Source organism: Physeter macrocephalus, unplaced genomic scaffold (assembly GCF_002837175.3).
Source record: "Physeter macrocephalus isolate SW-GA unplaced genomic scaffold, ASM283717v5 random_1033, whole genome shotgun sequence".
Taxonomy (NCBI): domain Eukaryota; kingdom Metazoa; phylum Chordata; class Mammalia; order Artiodactyla; family Physeteridae; genus Physeter; species Physeter macrocephalus.
In genome coordinates, this window is record NW_021146831.1 from 1661 (window position 1) to 18027 (window position 16367).

At 52.1% G+C, this 16367-nt stretch overlaps 1 long non-coding RNA gene across 4 annotated transcripts; it reads right to left on the reverse strand.

Annotated features, from left to right (window-relative positions):
* Positions 1-1309: 1309 nt before the first annotated feature.
* LOC114485522 (uncharacterized) lies at positions 1310-15488 on the reverse strand. Of its 4 annotated transcripts, XR_003678940.1 has the most exons (7): positions 15355-15488; positions 14360-14492; positions 14034-14205; positions 8837-8857; positions 8033-8130; positions 4686-4819; positions 1310-1537 (listed from the first exon to the last, which is right to left on the reverse strand). It is a non-coding gene; the product is annotated as an uncharacterized lncRNA (long non-coding RNA). The 4 variants fall into 4 exon arrangements; XR_003678939.1 differs by lacking the exon at positions 4686-4819; XR_003678937.2 differs by lacking the exons at positions 1310-1537; positions 4686-4819; positions 8033-8130; positions 8837-8857 and having other exon boundaries at positions 13324-14205.
* Positions 15489-16367: the final 879 nt, after the last annotated feature.

Sequence of the window (16367 nt, forward strand, 5' to 3'; positions counted from 1 at the left end):
CCCAACCCTACCCTGGATACCCTGAGCTGTACTGGCTGCTGAAGCAGCAGGCTGGGTGCCCATTCCTGTCCCCGGAGGAGATGACGCCTTATCAGGGAGCTGCAGGAAGCTGGGAGCTGTGTCTTCCACCACCTTCCAGGCAAGTGCCTCTCAGCTGGCCAGCGGGGCTCTTTGCCCACCTCATCCCACTTCCAGGATGCTGGGGCCAGGGAGGGGAGCAGTTGGAGGCCTCCCTTGAGCAAGGGAGCAGCGTGCCTATTTACATTTGACGACTTCCCACCTTCCTCTGCAGCTATTTCTGAAGGTGGGAAAAACAACATGACTTAAAATGCACAGAGGTTTTGAGTGGGGGTGTGTGTACACTGACACGTAAAACTCAGGGCAAACAGACGTGCACACCCGCGTCCACGTGCAGAGGGGAGCCTGGAGTACTCAGCAGCCCAGGCCGGTGAGCGGCGGTCAGGAAGAGTGGGGGGGGACTCTGCCGTGTGCTATGTGAGTGGAGAGGCAGCGGGGACAAGCTGAGTGCTGGGATGGCCCTGTCACGGAACCAGGGCTGTGGTCCTGCCACACGTACACACCAGAGGCTCCTGCCTCCTGCCCAGGCCTCACCCAAGAAAGTAGAACCCACCAGCAAAGAGATCTCGCTATTACTTACCACTTCCTACCAGAGCACCCTGGGGAAAGTCCACTGCTCTGAGCATCTGTTCCTTATGTGTAAAATGAGCCTGTCATTAGGATTAAAGGAACTGGGTGTGGTGCACACAGAGAGCTCAGCAAGGCTTAGTTCTCTTTCATCTCCCAGAGTTGGGAGGCTCCCCAGCTACAGGACTTCTTAGTGGGGGATAGAAGTTGGATCCCAGGACTCAACAAGCCCCTATTAAGCTTGCCCACTGTGGGCCCAGTGTCGCCCCCAGGTGGGATGGGGAGCTGTGAGCAGGACTAGATAAAACGTCACACCTTTAAGAGTGCCACTCTGGCAGGACCAAACATGTAAAATGATTAGGAGAGCCCAAGACAGTTGGTAAGGGGAGAGGAGGCTGCAGTGGGTGGAGAGGGCCTTCAGACCTTGCCCGAGCCCCAGGCTCCTCCTCCAACACCTCTGTCCTGGCACCTTTGTCCTACCGGTGCTCAACTGTACGGATGGGATCGAGAAGCCATTTAAAAGTTCATTAAAAACGTCCAGAGATTCGCCTTTCCCTCCACTCCAGGCTCACCCTCCTCCTTGCCCCTGTGGCTGGGCTCGGGGGGCGGGTGGTGAGCCAGAGCTCCAGCCCCTCAGCCAGGAGCCTCGGGCTGGGGCTCGGCATCCAGAGGCCCAGAGACGGGCAACAGGCTGGATGACTCATGTTTGTACGCACCTCTGGTCCCAAGGCTTGGCAAAGGCCCAGACAAGTCCTCCCCTCACTGCTGAGCACACAGCCCCTTCCAAGATAGAACTCAGAGCTGCCCACTCACCTGCCATCACCACTTAAGGCTGTCTTGCACATGGCCCACTCACGCAGGCTTGATTAGCAATTTCTGCTGGGAGCCGGAGCTGCAGAGAAAGCTAATTGTCTTTTATCTATAATCTCCCGGGGTGAGCAGGAGTTCAAACTATCACGTGTACGTTTTCCCCAACTGGATTTCAAGCTCTTTGCAGTAGGGGCTATGTCTTGCATGCTTTTTGTGTTCCCAGTGAGCCAAGTGTAGGATTGAGCACGCAGAGGGTACTGGTGAGTGGATACAAATTGTGAAGTGTGTAACTCTCCCATCAACCCTGTGTGCAGACAGAGAAGGGATTGTTTAGTCTCACTTTACAGGGGAAGCAACTGAAGCAAGGAGAGGTTAACTGACACGTCAGAGTTTGCACAGCTTCTGACGTGGTGGGGTCGGAATTCAAACCCAGGTCTTTGACTCTGTAACCTGCCCCACCAGCCCAGCCAAGGTTCACTGCCTGGCAGCTCAACGCCCGCCTTACAGGAGCAGAGAGCAGGGCTGGTGGCCCAGAATGCCTGCTTCAGGTGCCACACATGGGGAAGACCCTGTTCCTCTGAGTGCGCGGCTGGGCCTGGAAGCACAGGGACAGACAGAGCCAGCAGGCTGCACAGAGACCTCAGCCTGCCTTCGGATTGGGGGCTGGGTGCTCCTCTTTGTTCAGGGACAGCTGGAGCCATGACCGTCAGTGACAGGGGAAGCAGGGTTGCCCACTCCAGGAGCAAAGTTTCTCTTGGAAGGGCTGGCTCTGCAAGCCCCAACGGACCCACCTCCTCCCGGCAGCGGCTCTGGATTTAGCAGAAAGTATGGAATTGATCCTGTACACTCCCCGTTAAACTCCAACCCTTGGCAAAGCCCTAAATAAGAATTTTGGAGAAGCTGACGTCTCCCTTTCCTCCATCTCTGGCCCTGCCCCCAGTACAGTCCCAGGCTCCTGCCAGCACAGACAGCGTTGCTCCTCCAGGTGGCTGGTGGATGCAGAGCCTCTCCCTCCCCCAACTCCACTCCCCTCCCCACAGCCTCTGCCCAGCCCGCCCTGAGCTGGGAGCCCTCCGGAGGGAGGAACGGCGGCAGTGATCAATTGCCTGGCCTTCGTTGCTGTTTCAGTGCCAGGTCCCCCTGAGCTGCGGAGACAGATGGGCAGCATAATTGAGTGTAGCACTGATAAACTCCGGCCTCCTCACCAGCAGATAAGCGCTGGGTTGGGGGATGCAGAGGTCGGGGAGGCCGTCGCTCCATCTGTACACCTGGCCTCCGCTCCTCCCGAGAGGTGAGCATGGCCCCTCACTCCCACCTCTCATTTAATCACAGACAGCCAGGACCTCAGAGCTGGAGGAGACCTCAGCATTTATCTAGTCTTCCAGAGTCTGAATTCCATAAATAACTTATGCAAAGGAGGAGTGGTGGCGCGGAAGGAGCCTGGGCTCTGTGATCAGAGTCTGAGTCTGGCTCTGCCGCTCACTGTGTGACCTTGGACAAAGTTAGACGACCCAAGCTGGGAAATGAGGATGAGACCCTCTCCCAGAACTGCTGTGAGGAGTCAGGATGCAAGGTCTATGACGTGCCTGTTAGTTGCCTTCACTGCCCCCTTCACCTTTGCCTCTCCTCCCATCTTAGCCCCTACTTCTCATCTCTCACCTTTCGTCGTAAACTTTTTCTTTCTATTATGGTATAACTTATGTACAGGAGAGTATATAAATGGCATGAATCCCAAGTGCACAGCTTGATGAATTTCTACCTTAGTAGATACCAGTACAGCCACCACCCATAGCAAGATATAAGCATTTCCAGCCCTCCCGAGGTTCCTATGTGGCCCTTCCCAGTCAATGTCCAGCCCCCACCTGGAGTTAACCATTGTCCTGACTTCTGTTATCATCAATCAGTTTCATCTTTTAAACCCAGAATTCCCCTTCCTTCTCCATCGCAACTTGGAACCAGGGTCTTTGGAAACAGTTGACTCTGGCATTAGGGAACGCCAGAACCTCAGACCTGAAATTCACTTAATTCATCCTCCTGCTTCACAGTGGCTATAGCTTCTCAGGGTCTCACACTTAGTCAGTGATCTCCAGGAAGGGGGACTGATTCCTCTTATTCCTCTTTCTTGTTTTACAATTCCCATATCTACAAATTGCTCTATGCCCTAGGGTCCCCTCTCTGGTTGGAATCCTATGACTTGGGCCTGTGAGTGTCATGCTGCCTTGAGGCAAGAAGATGGCAGGATAAACTCCTGGCAGCCCTTCCCCAAAGCCCTGCTGGGTCTTGGCCACCTCCTGGGGCAGCATTACTGGCCCCTTTTTGTTGCCAGACCCCTAGGTATTCTGATTACAGAATCTGGGGCACCAGGCAGAGGACAGATGGGGGAGTGACCAGGAAGGAGAGACCCAGACTCACTTGGAACTGCCCCAGACCTCTCCACGGGCCCATTTCAGAGGCGCCTTGCACTCAACTTGTCCCAGGCCCAACGTCTCCCACCAAACCTGCTCAGGAGGCACTGCCATCCACCAGTCTCCAAGACTGGAAATCTCCGCCATGGTGACACGCCCCTCTCCCACCTCACACACACCACAGTGCTCACGCTAACATTCCCTTTTCATTTCTTGTCTTGACTCTCACAGCAGCCTCCTCACCCCTGAGTGACCCTCTCATTCCCAGGCACCTCATGCTCCTCCTAGACTAGACTTGCTATTTCCTTCTCCTCCTCGGGCCTCTCACTCAACCAGCAAAACCCCTCCCCAACTTCAACGATCAAACTCCTCTTCAGCCATAAAAACCCAGCCCAAATGCCACCTCCTCTGTGACATGTTCCCAGAGGCCCTCCTAGAAGGGTGGTTACACCCACCGCAGTCCCGGAAACTCTGAACAGACCTCCAGGGTAACAGCACCTTCCTTATTGTCATTCTGAGAGCCTGTGTTCTCAACCAGGCTGTGAGCTCCTGGAGGAAAGGATGGTTTGTTATTTATTTTTGTCTTCTCAGAGCCTAGTGCAGTGCAGAATTTCCTGGTAAGGGTGGGACGTGTTCTACAGCCATGAACTATGAATCGCAACCCCTTAGTGGGTCATGAAAACAGTTTAAAGTGGATAACAATGTACATTAAAAAAAGAAATAGAAAATAGATCGCCTTGTATGTAGCTAGACTAAGCGTTGTTTTGAGAAATTTTTCCCCTCTGTTTTACACACACATACACACACACACACACACACACACACCTGTGTACAGACAGATGTGATGCAAAATCATGCATTTTTGCCCTTGAGTCGCAGCTATAAAAGCTTGAAAATGATGAGTCTGCAGAGCCTCTCTCTTTGAGTGAGGTGAGTCCCTTCAACTCTAGTTGATGCCGCTGGAAGGATGACATAAATCAAAGTGTCAGAGGGAAGATACGACGCCCCCGAGTGCCTTCTATGTGCAGGATTGCTATTTGCTGGCCACTCTAGAGATACCTCATCCTGTCCTCCCAACAACCCTGTAAGTAGGTACTTTTTAGAAGAGAAACCTCAAGCTCAGTGGAGACAAGGGATCAGACCCAGGTCCCGCAGCTAGAATGTGGAAGAGCCTGAGTGTGAACCCAGCTGTGTCTCACACACCAGCCCTTTCTGTTTCCATGATTCTGGTGCCAGAAGCTGAATTCCAAGAGTGGAGGGTACTGGGGAGACTGGAGGAGAGAAGGGAGGAACATGAGAGGGCATCTCCTGGTGAAAGGATGAGGTTTCTTTTGTCTACCCTTGCCCTCCCCTCCCCTCTGGAGTGAGAAGAGTCCGTTCCAGTAAAAACCCTTTCCTGGCCCGGGAGGGAAGGGACTTGCTCCCAGGAAGAAATATCTACATTCCCAGGTCTCTGGACTGGCCCTGGACAGAGGGTGTTGCAATTCTACTGCCTGGAAGGGAGCCGCCCTCGTTATTTCTTAAGCAGGAGTGGAGGGCGCCAGTAGGTAGCCCACCGTCATTTTTGTCTGGTTGCACTGCACCAAAGAGGCTTCAGGGGAGTGGAGCCAGCTTTGCAGGGCCCTGGAGAGCAGCGCCAGGCTGAGCTCCACCGCCACACGCCGCCAGTCTTCTGCTGACTGATCTGCCCTTCCTCAGGAGACCTTCTCTGACCCCTCCATGCCTCTCCTGGGCTCCTCTGGTGCCTCAGCGGCCCTCCATCATACACTGGCTGTTTACTGAAGTCTGTCTGTCTCTCCCTCCAGACTGTGAGGCCCTCAGGGGAAGAACTGTGCTCCAAGTTGCCAGTTGCTCCAACAGTCTGGCACACAGTAGGAGCTCAGAAGATACCTGCGGAAGGAGAGAAAGAAAGGCAAGGAAGGGCAGGGCACGAGAACAGAAGGGGGCTGGTTGCTTCAGAGCTCCTGAAGAGCAGGTGGACCTGAGTCTGGCCTCGTGAAGGAGACCCAGAGCGCACCTCCTGTAGGCACGCACCCGGGCTCCCCTGCCCTGGCTCTGGCCACTGCACGGCCACTGTAGCCCTTCCCTTGATGGAGAAGGCACTTCTGACTTAACTTTCTGCCTCTGGATTCCACCCTACGATGATCCTCCCCCTCAGGCGCCCCCTCTGGAAATCCTGTGGACACTCTGAGATCTTAGGTTAGCGGTTCAAAGGAGGGCTTTGGAGTCGGCTCCGCATCCGAATCCTGGTGCTGGCTGTATGACCTCGAGCATCCTTACTCAGATTCCTCCTCTCTAACGCGGGGAGAGAGCCTACCTCATGGGGGGAAATCTGCAAGAATGATGCCTGCTAAGTGCCTGGCGCTGACTGGAGCGCTCTTCCCTTTTCATCTACCTCGGTTTGTCTGAGGCACAGTCCCCGGCTTCCAGGCCACCTGTGTACCAGGCCCGCACCAGACGGCCTGTCCATGGTCATGTGGCCTCTAACGCAGGCAGCCTCTCCTAGGAACCCTTCCATCTCAGTCTGACACTCCTTCCTGACGGAGCTGCCCTTCCTGGGTCAACTTTAAGCACTCCCCGGGGCCTCCAACCAGGGTCCAGTTCTAGTCTTTAGGACTCGAGAAGGCTCTAGAACTCAGTTCATTTACAGATCACCAATGTCTGATACACTCTCACCCAACAGCTCACTCTTCCTGCCTTAGGTGAGCAGCTCCTCTGTTTGCCCAGGTGCTCCTTGGAAGGGTCGAGAGGGCCCCTCCTAGCAGAGCTCTAAATGTCCCAGCTTGACCGCAGCCTGCGGACATTCCACACTGGCCACGGGCGCAAGCCAGAGGGGCAGCCAAGCCCAGCTACTGACCTCGAGGCTCTCCCGCCTCTCTCCCTATAATTCTCCCTGCCCTTCCTAGAATTAGCTGGGGGTGCTGGGCAGACCCTGCAGCGTTCTTGAAAGGCTCCCTCCTGCAGTCCTTCAGACACAGTGGATCTCTGGGAGTTAGGTGCAGCGGAAGGAGAGGGAAGGCTTCAGATAGATGCAAGTCATGCTCTTTCCTGCCCCCGTGCCTTTGCACATGCAGGGGCCGTGCCCAGAAGTCCCTGTCACCGCTTGTGCATTCCCCTCTCTGAAGTCTTCCCTGAGCACCGCCCACGCCCCATTAATCAATCCCTTGCTTCTCCTGCCACATCCTTGAAGAACCCATAGCCACCGTGATGCTCAACTCCCCTCTCAGACCGTGAGCCCCTCGAGGGCAACTCTGTGACTCATGAGCCCAGAACTAAGAGTGAGAGAAGCACCAAGGCATGGTGGGGGTGGGAGGAACGCCTGGGGAGAGGGTTTGGGGCCTGGGTGGCTGAGGAGAAAGAGGCAGAGCAAATGGGGAACAGACCAGTTAAACAAGGAGAAAGGCCAAAGCTCTTCTAACGGAAAAAGAAAATGAAATCAGAATGAAAATTGATGAGGCGGAGAGAAAAGGAGACTCGTTTCATCAGCAGGTTTGCCAGATGAAGCTCAGAGATAAATCACGAGGCGGAAGGAGCCTTGGTCTCGGTGGCTCACCGCCTTCTCCTTCTGTCAGCTGTCTCGGGCAGGCCTGAGAGATAAATGGCTGCAGCTGAGGCCCCGCAGTGGGTTTTTTTTCCATCCCCAACCGCAGGAGGAATGGCCTGTCCGTCCTCATCGCCTCCCGCAGGCCTGCCCTGCCCACGCCTTCACGCGCTCCCCGTCCCGTGGCCCCCCTCTCCCCCTGCTCCCCTCCTCAGTCCCGCTGACCTCTCCCTCAGCAGCACCCCCATCACCCCTCCCCAGCTCGGGGTCAGGCCTGTGGAGAGCATTTGTCAGAAGCCCTGTCCAACCTTCTGTGCCCCTATCCAGCTTCTCTGAAGTCAGGGTGGGAAGGAGAGGTCAGGGCATGAGAACTGGCGGGAGAGGACATGGGACAGGACAGGGCTGGGTTCTAGTTCTGGCCTGGGACAGACCTTGGAGTGTGTCCTCTTACTTCTCTAGCCCTTGGGCTCCTCATCTGTGAAATGAGGAGGCTGGGCTAGAGCAGTGGTTCTAAAGCTGAGGTCCCTGGACCAGCAGTATCAGCATCACGTGGAAACTTGTTAGACATGCAGATTCTCAAGCCCACCCCAGACCTCCAGAATCAGGAACTCAGAGGGTGGGGCCTAGTTACCTGTGTTTGAGGAAACCATCCAGGTGAATCTGATGTATGTGCATGGAGAATCACTGGGCTAGATAACCTCCAAGGACCCTCCAGATGAGATTAGAATTCTGTAAACGAGGAGAACATTGCCCGCTAGGAACGCTCAATTAAAACTACGTGGGGACTTCCCTGGTGGCGCAGTGGTTAAGAACCCACCTGCCAATGCAGGGGACACGGGTTCGAGCCCTGGTCATAGAAGATCCCACATGCTGCAGAGCAACAAAGCCCATGCGCCACAACTACTGAGCCTGCACTCTACAGCCCACGAGCCACAACTACTGAGCCTGCATGCCACAACTACTGAGCCTGTGCACTAGAGCCCGGGAGCCACAACTACTGAAGCCCGTGTGCCGCAACTACTGAGCCTACGTGCCTAGAGCCCGTGCTCTGCAACAAGAGAAGCCACTGCAATGAGAAGCCCGCCCACCGCAACTAGGGAAAGCCTGCAAGCAGCAACGAAGACCCAGTGTAGCCAAAGATAAATAAATAAATAAAAAGCTATTAAAAAAACAAAACAAAACCTATGTGTATGATGAACTCCTTATCATTATCCTGACAGATAAGAGTTGAGTTTTCCAGACCCCTCTCACCTTCTCTGTCCCAGCCACAAGGAAGCTCTCTACCCAAGAGCATTAATAGAGCCCTGACTGTATGCTGGCGCTGTGAGGGGATAGGGATACAAGGTCATGGGAAGGGCAGGAGGGAGTCACAAATTTAAAAACAAAACAAAACACTCTACTAAAGTATGATAAGAGTTGTCACAGAAGTACTTACCAAGGGCAACAGGGGCATAGTCTGGAGGAGAGAACACAATTCTGTGAGGAAATTTCTAGAAGTCATTGAATTATACACTAAAAATGGGTAGATCTGTTGGTATGCAATGTACTTCAATAAAGTTGTTTTAAAAAAAACCTCCTAGGGAAGTGTTGTCTAGGTCAGCAGATGCAGATGGTAAAAAACTATTCTATACATACTGGGGACACCAGGAGCAAAGGTGCTGGGATAAAAATGGTGAAGTGAACTCCAAGAACTGAGTGGTCCGCCTTAGTTTCCAAGAGTGTAGGTGAGGTTGAAGAGGCTGGAGCAGCAGGCTGGAGCCAGAACAGTCTGGGCGTGATATTGGAGGTAGAGGGCAGCCAAGAGGGCATCTAAGGCAGTGACTACCATGGCCATCAATAATATCCATTATGACTGGATGCACCACCTTGCAGTTTAAATTCTTCCATCTCCACGATCCTGTGTGATATTCACAATAGCCTTGCAACGTCATAGATGCCATTATCCCCATTTGAATGGAAAAGATATTAAGTGACTTGCCCAAGATCATACAGCAAACAAGTAACGGAGCCAGGGCTAAAAGACAGTGTGCTTCCAAGTCCAGACTTACTTTCTCAGTGGGAAGGCAATGTTAATAATGGTAGACATTGACCAAGGACTGCCTATGAGCCAGGCCTTGGGCTGGGCTCTGAAATGAGTGGTTGCACTCAATGCTCAAAACCACAGTAAGATATGGGGATTACTAGCCCCATTTCACAGATGTGGAGGACAGGTAGGTACCTTGCACAAGAACATCTAGCTGGTAAAGCCGGGACTCAGACAAGGTCTGGCTGGCTGCCTGCCAAAGCCCATGCTCTACACTCCGACCCCACATCACCCTCCTCCAGTTCCCACCCTGCCCAGCTCTCTTCAGGCCCAGAATGGAATGGGAGATTTCCAGCTGACTTCTTATTCAAATTCCCTTGAGCCTGGGCCAACCCAAGAGAAAGAAACTGGCCCCCAGCCTAAGCTGAACAGCCCTTCTTTAAGGGAAGGCCCTTTCCAATCTGAGCCCCACACACCCGCTGGGGGACCAGTGCCTTCCAGGGCCCAGAGCCCAGTGGATAGAAGCACTTCCATCTCATGATCAATAACAGGCATAATTCAGTGACTGCAGCAAGTACAAAGGAGTGTAGGTTAAATCAATATTTAGAAGCTTCGAAATGAAACTAATTAAGAGCAAGCCTTAATGATTTTTACTGCCTGGGAATAAAAAGGACAAAAAGCCTGCCCATATTTCATGAGTCCACCTTAGTAGCTTGTAATCATTTGGGAAGAGCAGAAGATGAAAAGCGCTCCCCGCCAGCCCCACTTTCTGCATTGCAGGAGAGGGGAGCACCTCGTCCTTGGGAGCAGAAGACGAGGAGGAGAAAATGAATGGGATGGAGCCCAGGATGCAAACCGCATTGTGGAAGGCCACTGGCTTAGGTCAGGGATCCTTACGGATTGAACTGTGCCCCACCCCCTCCAAAGATACAGTGAAGTCCCACTCCCAGAACCTGTGAACGTGACCTTAATTTGGAAACAGGGTCTTTGCAGATGTAATCAAGTAAAGATGAGGTTATACTGGGTTAGGGTGGGCCCTAATCCAATGACTGGTGTTCTTATAAGAAGAGGGAAATTTGGACACAGACACAGAGACACAGGAAGAATTCAATGTGGTGATGGAGATGGTGATTGAAGTGCTGCAGCTGTGAGCCAGGGAGGCCAGGACCAGAGCCTGGGAGAGGCAAAGAAGGAGTCTCCCCTACAGGTTTCGGAAAGACCACGGCCTGGTCCTGCTGCCCTTCCGACACGCTGATTTCAGACTTCTAGACTCCCAGAACCTGAGACAATCGAGTTCCTGTTATTTAAGCCATCCAGTGCAGTTTGTAGTACTTTGATACGGCAGCCCCAGTCAACTCATGCTGGGATCCTGGATTCTGGTTCCCACTCTACCACTTCCTAACTGTGCAAGGTTGGCAAAGTGCTTAACCTCCATGAACCTCAGTTTTCGCCTCTGAAAAATGGGGATAAGACTAGTTCCTTCCATTTTTCTGTCCAGAGATCTGGTTCAGATCTAATGAAACCATGAGTGTGAAATATGCTATGAGCTGGGAGTGCTACACAAATACCACCTAGGCTCACTGCTAGTGGAAACAATCTGGGAACGACTCAGGAGCTGTCAGATGGGCAGGAAGTTCCTTGCCAGCTCACAGGGCTGTGATCCAATCAGATCACAGGTGTGAGGTGTCTTTGCCTCATGAGAGATATTATATACATGAAGAGTATTTCTACTGTCGTTCTCAACAGAGATTTTATTTGTTGCCCACTTGGTCCTAGTTTTCTCATCTGTAAAATGAAAGGGTTGGACAACATTATTAAGGTTTTTTTCAGCATCAATTCCTGGGCTTATTCATATACACATATTAATATACATTTGATATATCTACTTAAAGTAGTATATCTTAGCATCCCAAACCTCACTCTCACTCCAGCAGCCCAGAACGATGCAGAGGGGTGCCAGCTAAGTACTGTGGTGAGAGACAGGAGTGCTGGGATTTTGCATCGCTTTGCCCTCTACTGCCTGGGTTAAGAGAGGAACCAGAGCACTTTCCTCTCTCCTCCCTCAAGCTTACCAGGCATGAAAGGAACAGGAAACCACGCAGGCAGCAAATAAAATCTCTATCGATCATGGGATGGCTGGCATCCCAAGTCCGGCTGGCTCAGAGCCGTTCATCTTAAATAAACGTTCCTAATGATCCACTCATACTTAATGCTGGAGCTGTCTTGTTAAAGTGCAACGGAACAGGGTGGCTAAATGTGGGGCTGCTGCCTCGCTGTCGGGGCCTCTTCCAGGTCTCCAGGGGGGGATAAGGTTCTCAGGTGGCGTCTCAGAATTTTGGAAGGAGCTGCACCTTGCAGCAGTGGGGTTCTCAAATGTGGGGACCCAGCTAGCTTCCTGCCATATGACAACCAACATTCTTCCCAGATGTGTATCAGTGTGGTGCAGGAGCGTCTGTTTGCACGCCGCCCTCACAGGAAGGGAAACATCAGCAGCATCAACATGATAACCACCACCACGGTGCTGTCACCCGAGATTTACCAGCACGGTGGTCACCCCACCTGCAGCACACCATCTCTATCAATATCCCCACCCCACTGTCATCATGTCCTCAGCTGTGATCACTAAGACCCCCTCGCTCACTGTCACCACCACACATCACTCTGAACACCCTCCACTAGCATCACTATCCCTCTATCCACTGCCGCCACAATCCTGGTCACCATAGTACCCTGATCATCATAAGAGAACGTGTTTGGCTTCATCTCTGTGACTTATTCAATATCTGAAACAGATATGGATTTTGCCATTGGGACATATGAGACCTTATAAGGCTAACGTGAGAATGAGTGGATTCACATGTACCCAGAGATCCATCCTAACAGAAGCATAAACGTGGACGTGTGATGTACACACGGAGGGCACCGGGGGGAAGGGGAGTGGGGTTGGAAGGATAGGCAGGGGACAGGTCAACCAGAGCTCCACATTCTCCTTAGGAGAAAAAAATTACAATCCTTTGTCTCCTGTCATCTCTGTTTTCCAACTCTGGCTGCACCTAAGATTCATATGGGGATCTTTTAAAATATACTGATGCCTACATCCCACTCCAGACCAGTTAAAATCAATCTCTGGGGGTACAATGCAGGCATGGAATTAAAACTCCCCAGAATTTCTTTGTATGTAAATTTTACATCAAAAGGAAAACAAAACTGTAGAATAAAGTTGAACGCCATAGTTGTTAAAGTATTTAGGGAAAAGTGTACTAATGTCTGCAATTTACTTTAAAATGCACCAAAAATAAGATGGATTAATGGATAGACGGAAAGAGATGTGATAAAGCAAGTCTCTTAAAAGGTTAATGGTAGAATCTAGGTAGTGGGTATATTATTGCTCACGGTAAAATTCCTTCAACTTTGCTGTATATTTGAAATTTTTCATAATAAAATATTGGGAAAAATATCCAGCTGGTGTTACTGTGAAGCTAGGGCTGAGAAACACTGCATCTAAAGGAAAAATCCATAAGCAAGTGAGTTTCTCTTTCCTCCGCCCTCCATGTGTGAAAAAACATACCCCCTTTCTCATCAAACCAATCAGACTCTCATCCAGTGTTACCCACCCTTCTTGGGTCTCATCACACATAGACAAGTGGATTTGGATGGTGCACCAGGGGAAAGGGAGGCAGCTGCTTGCTGTAGGAGCGGGTGGCTAGGGAGACACCTGGCTGCCCAGGCCTCGCAGGGCTGGGCCTGGGACCCACTGCCATACCAGTTGGCCAGCTCTGTTCTGCTCAAATGGCCCCGAGTCTCCTCTTTCTAAAGCCTCGGCTCAGCATTCTTAGCAAGGATTAAATCCTTTCCCAGGAAAACCAGACCAGAGTCTATTGCAGAGTGTGAGTGTGAGTGTGTGAGTGTGTGAGAGAGAGTGTGTGTGTGTGTGTGTGTGTGTGTGTGTGTGTGTGTTGGATACTGCAGGCAGGGGCCAGGCCCCATGTCTCATCTGTATGCTCCTCCACAGCTGGCTCGTCCTGTCGGGGGAGTGCCATGGCAACACCGTGCTCTTTAAACACAGGAGTTTGTGCTGCCATCGCAAAGCAGCATTAGGCAATTTAATTAAGGAGCTGGCAGCAGACAAACTTTGTGAGTTAAAGGCATTTTATTAAATCCCATTGTATTATACAGCTCAGTTCCCCCAGGAGCTGCAGAGCTGGGGGAGGACAGAGGAGAATTTGCTGGGGTTTCTTTTCTCTTCTTTGCTTTTTTCTGGCCTCCTTTCTGCTTCATAAATGCATTCACTGAACGTAGGGGGACCCCAACTGTGACTGCCTGCTCCCCCCAGCCCAAGCTTCAGGCCCTGGCATAAGGTCTGCTGGCTGCAGTCTGGGCGGTATGATCGCCAGCACTGACCCCGTGTGTGTGTATCACCATTCACTGGGCACTCTCAGTGCGTTATCTCAGGGCCAGGCCTCCAAGCCGAGCTTCAGTATCCACTCGGCACCAAGCTCAGTGTTGCAGGGTCTAAAGGGTCTATGCAGGGTCTCATTGAATCCCCCCACACCCTCGGAGTAGGAACTTCTGGCAGCCCCATTCTACAGATAAGGAAAGTGAGGCTTACAGATATTATGAAGCCTGCCCAGGATCTTGTAAGTAGTACGTAGCAGAGAAGCAAGCCCAGACAGGCTGACTGCAGAGACCAAGGTTCACAACGTTGCTCCCTGTTTCCTCTTAAGGTTGGTGATTTTTTTCCTGTTTCAACCTTCGGAATGGGTTCCACTCCAGGCGCCCAACTAGGAAAATAATTCCAGGGTGAAGCCGGGGTGGGATTAGGCATTCTCCAGGACCCTGACCTCCTAACCCACCACACCTAGAATGTGTGAATATGCCTCGCGAAAGGTCACACCCAAGCGCTGAGAACATGCCGGCACATTCAGTGGGTCCAACCTGTCCTCCTGGCCGCCTCAGGGAGACTGTCTGGCTTGGACCTGAAGTCAAGTCCATCTCCTCTAAGGACCAGAGGTCAGGAAACCAGATGAAAGACCGTAGGCTGCTGTGGCTGGATGTGGGGAAGAACTTCCTGGGAGAGAGAGAGGTTGAAATAAAAAAGGCATGTCTTGCCAAGAAACTTGCATTTTAGCTCATCTGCCCCAAGAGGGAGCCCACCCAGGCTCCTGCCTCCCGGCTGCGGAAGCGTGTCCGGGGCTCGCACGCCTGCCAAGGATCCCACCCTGAGGCCTCCCTTCCCTGGCAGCCCTCTCAGCTCCTGGCTTGTGAGGGTCCCTCCTGTGCGAGCAAGCCTAGGGGAGTCCAGCCCAGCCCCAGCAGCTCTGGGGAGGCCCACTGTTCCCCTGGGATCCAGCTGGCCCCTGGGCCACAGGGCCTCCCTCCTCAGCCTCTTCAGGTGCCCAGAGCTGTGCCAGCAAGGGGCGAAACGCCTTTCACTCTGCAAACGTTCACCGAGCTCCACCCAGTGCCTGCCCTCCAGACCTATAGACAGTTCTCTTGGGCTCAGTTTCCTTAATCCTAAACTAGGGGCAATGGCATACACCTTGTCCCGCTAAAACAGATGCAAAACAATTAGCTAATTTCATTACGGGCTTTTTCTCTGCCAGGGACTTGCCACTCATCACTTCTTTTAATCCTTAGATGAGGGAACTGAGACTAAAAGAAGCCAAGCCTCGGGCCCAAGCTCATACAACTAGGAAGGGGCAAGAACGAGTGTTCTTAACAACCCCATTTTATATATATATAAACTTATACATATGCATGTATATGCATATGTAAGTATATATATGTATATACATGTATATATAATTATTACATAATTATATATAAATAACAGCATTGAGATATAATTCATGTACCATAAATTCAATCACATTATATTTGAAAAATAAATTTAATGGCTGGATTTGCCACCAAGCTTAAGGATGTTTTACCGTTACCCAACAGGAAGCTCCTCTTGGAAGGTGCATTCAGCAGTCTCAGCAAAGGGAGCCAGACGAGTCCAGCCACGGGGCTCCTCAGGAGCCAGCTGTGGGGCCTGTGTCTTCTCCCAGCCTCCACCTCTTTTCTTAACGCACCCCCCCTCTTCTCACCCCTCCCCGACTTTGCTCTTCATCCATCACCATCCTCTCCCCGCCCCCACCAGGCCCTGATGCTTCCTTCTGGCTTCCGGGTCTCCTCTACCCATCCCCACCCCCTCACCCCCACCTGGCAGAGACTGAGCCACAGCTGCAGGTGCTGTCTGGGTGACCCCTTTGAGAAGTCCCCAGAGGGGTGGCCATGTGTGCAGGCAGGCCAGGGAGGACAGAGCTGGCAGCAGCGGGAGGGCAAAGGGCCAACTCGACGGATGCCCAAGTCCATACTGCCACCATGTAACTCTCCCAGGGAAACAGCAGCATTCTAATCCCAGCTCCACCACTTACCAACTATGGGACTACCTCACCGAGCCCCAGTTTCTTCTCACTTGTAAAATGGGGATAAGAATGTCTGCTCTGAATTTTAGTAGGTAAAATTCATGGAATACTTACTCTGTACTGGGCCTTTCACAAAGCTTAATTCTTATCTAACCCACATAACAACCCCCTGAGAGTGGTAGTTATATTTACTGAAGAGGAAATAGAGGCTCAGAGAAGTTAAGCAACTTGCCCAGGTCCCGCAGCTAGTACATGTAGGAGCCATGATCCAGGTTCCAGCACTGTGTGATGCTGAGCCCTCACTCTTCAGCTCGCCAACTGCCAGGCTGTGAGGGAGCCTATGGGATGGATGTGTGCAAAAGTGCTTATCAACAGAAATCTCCAGAACAACTAAAGCAGAGGGTCTTTCCCCCAACTCTCACAGGGCTCTGCTATATAGCCTGGACGGTTTTCTGCCACCGAGATAAGAACAAGTGCTCCAGGGGCTATGTACCCTCCCTTCTGCTGGAGCAGCTTGGGCTGCACGTGTTTGT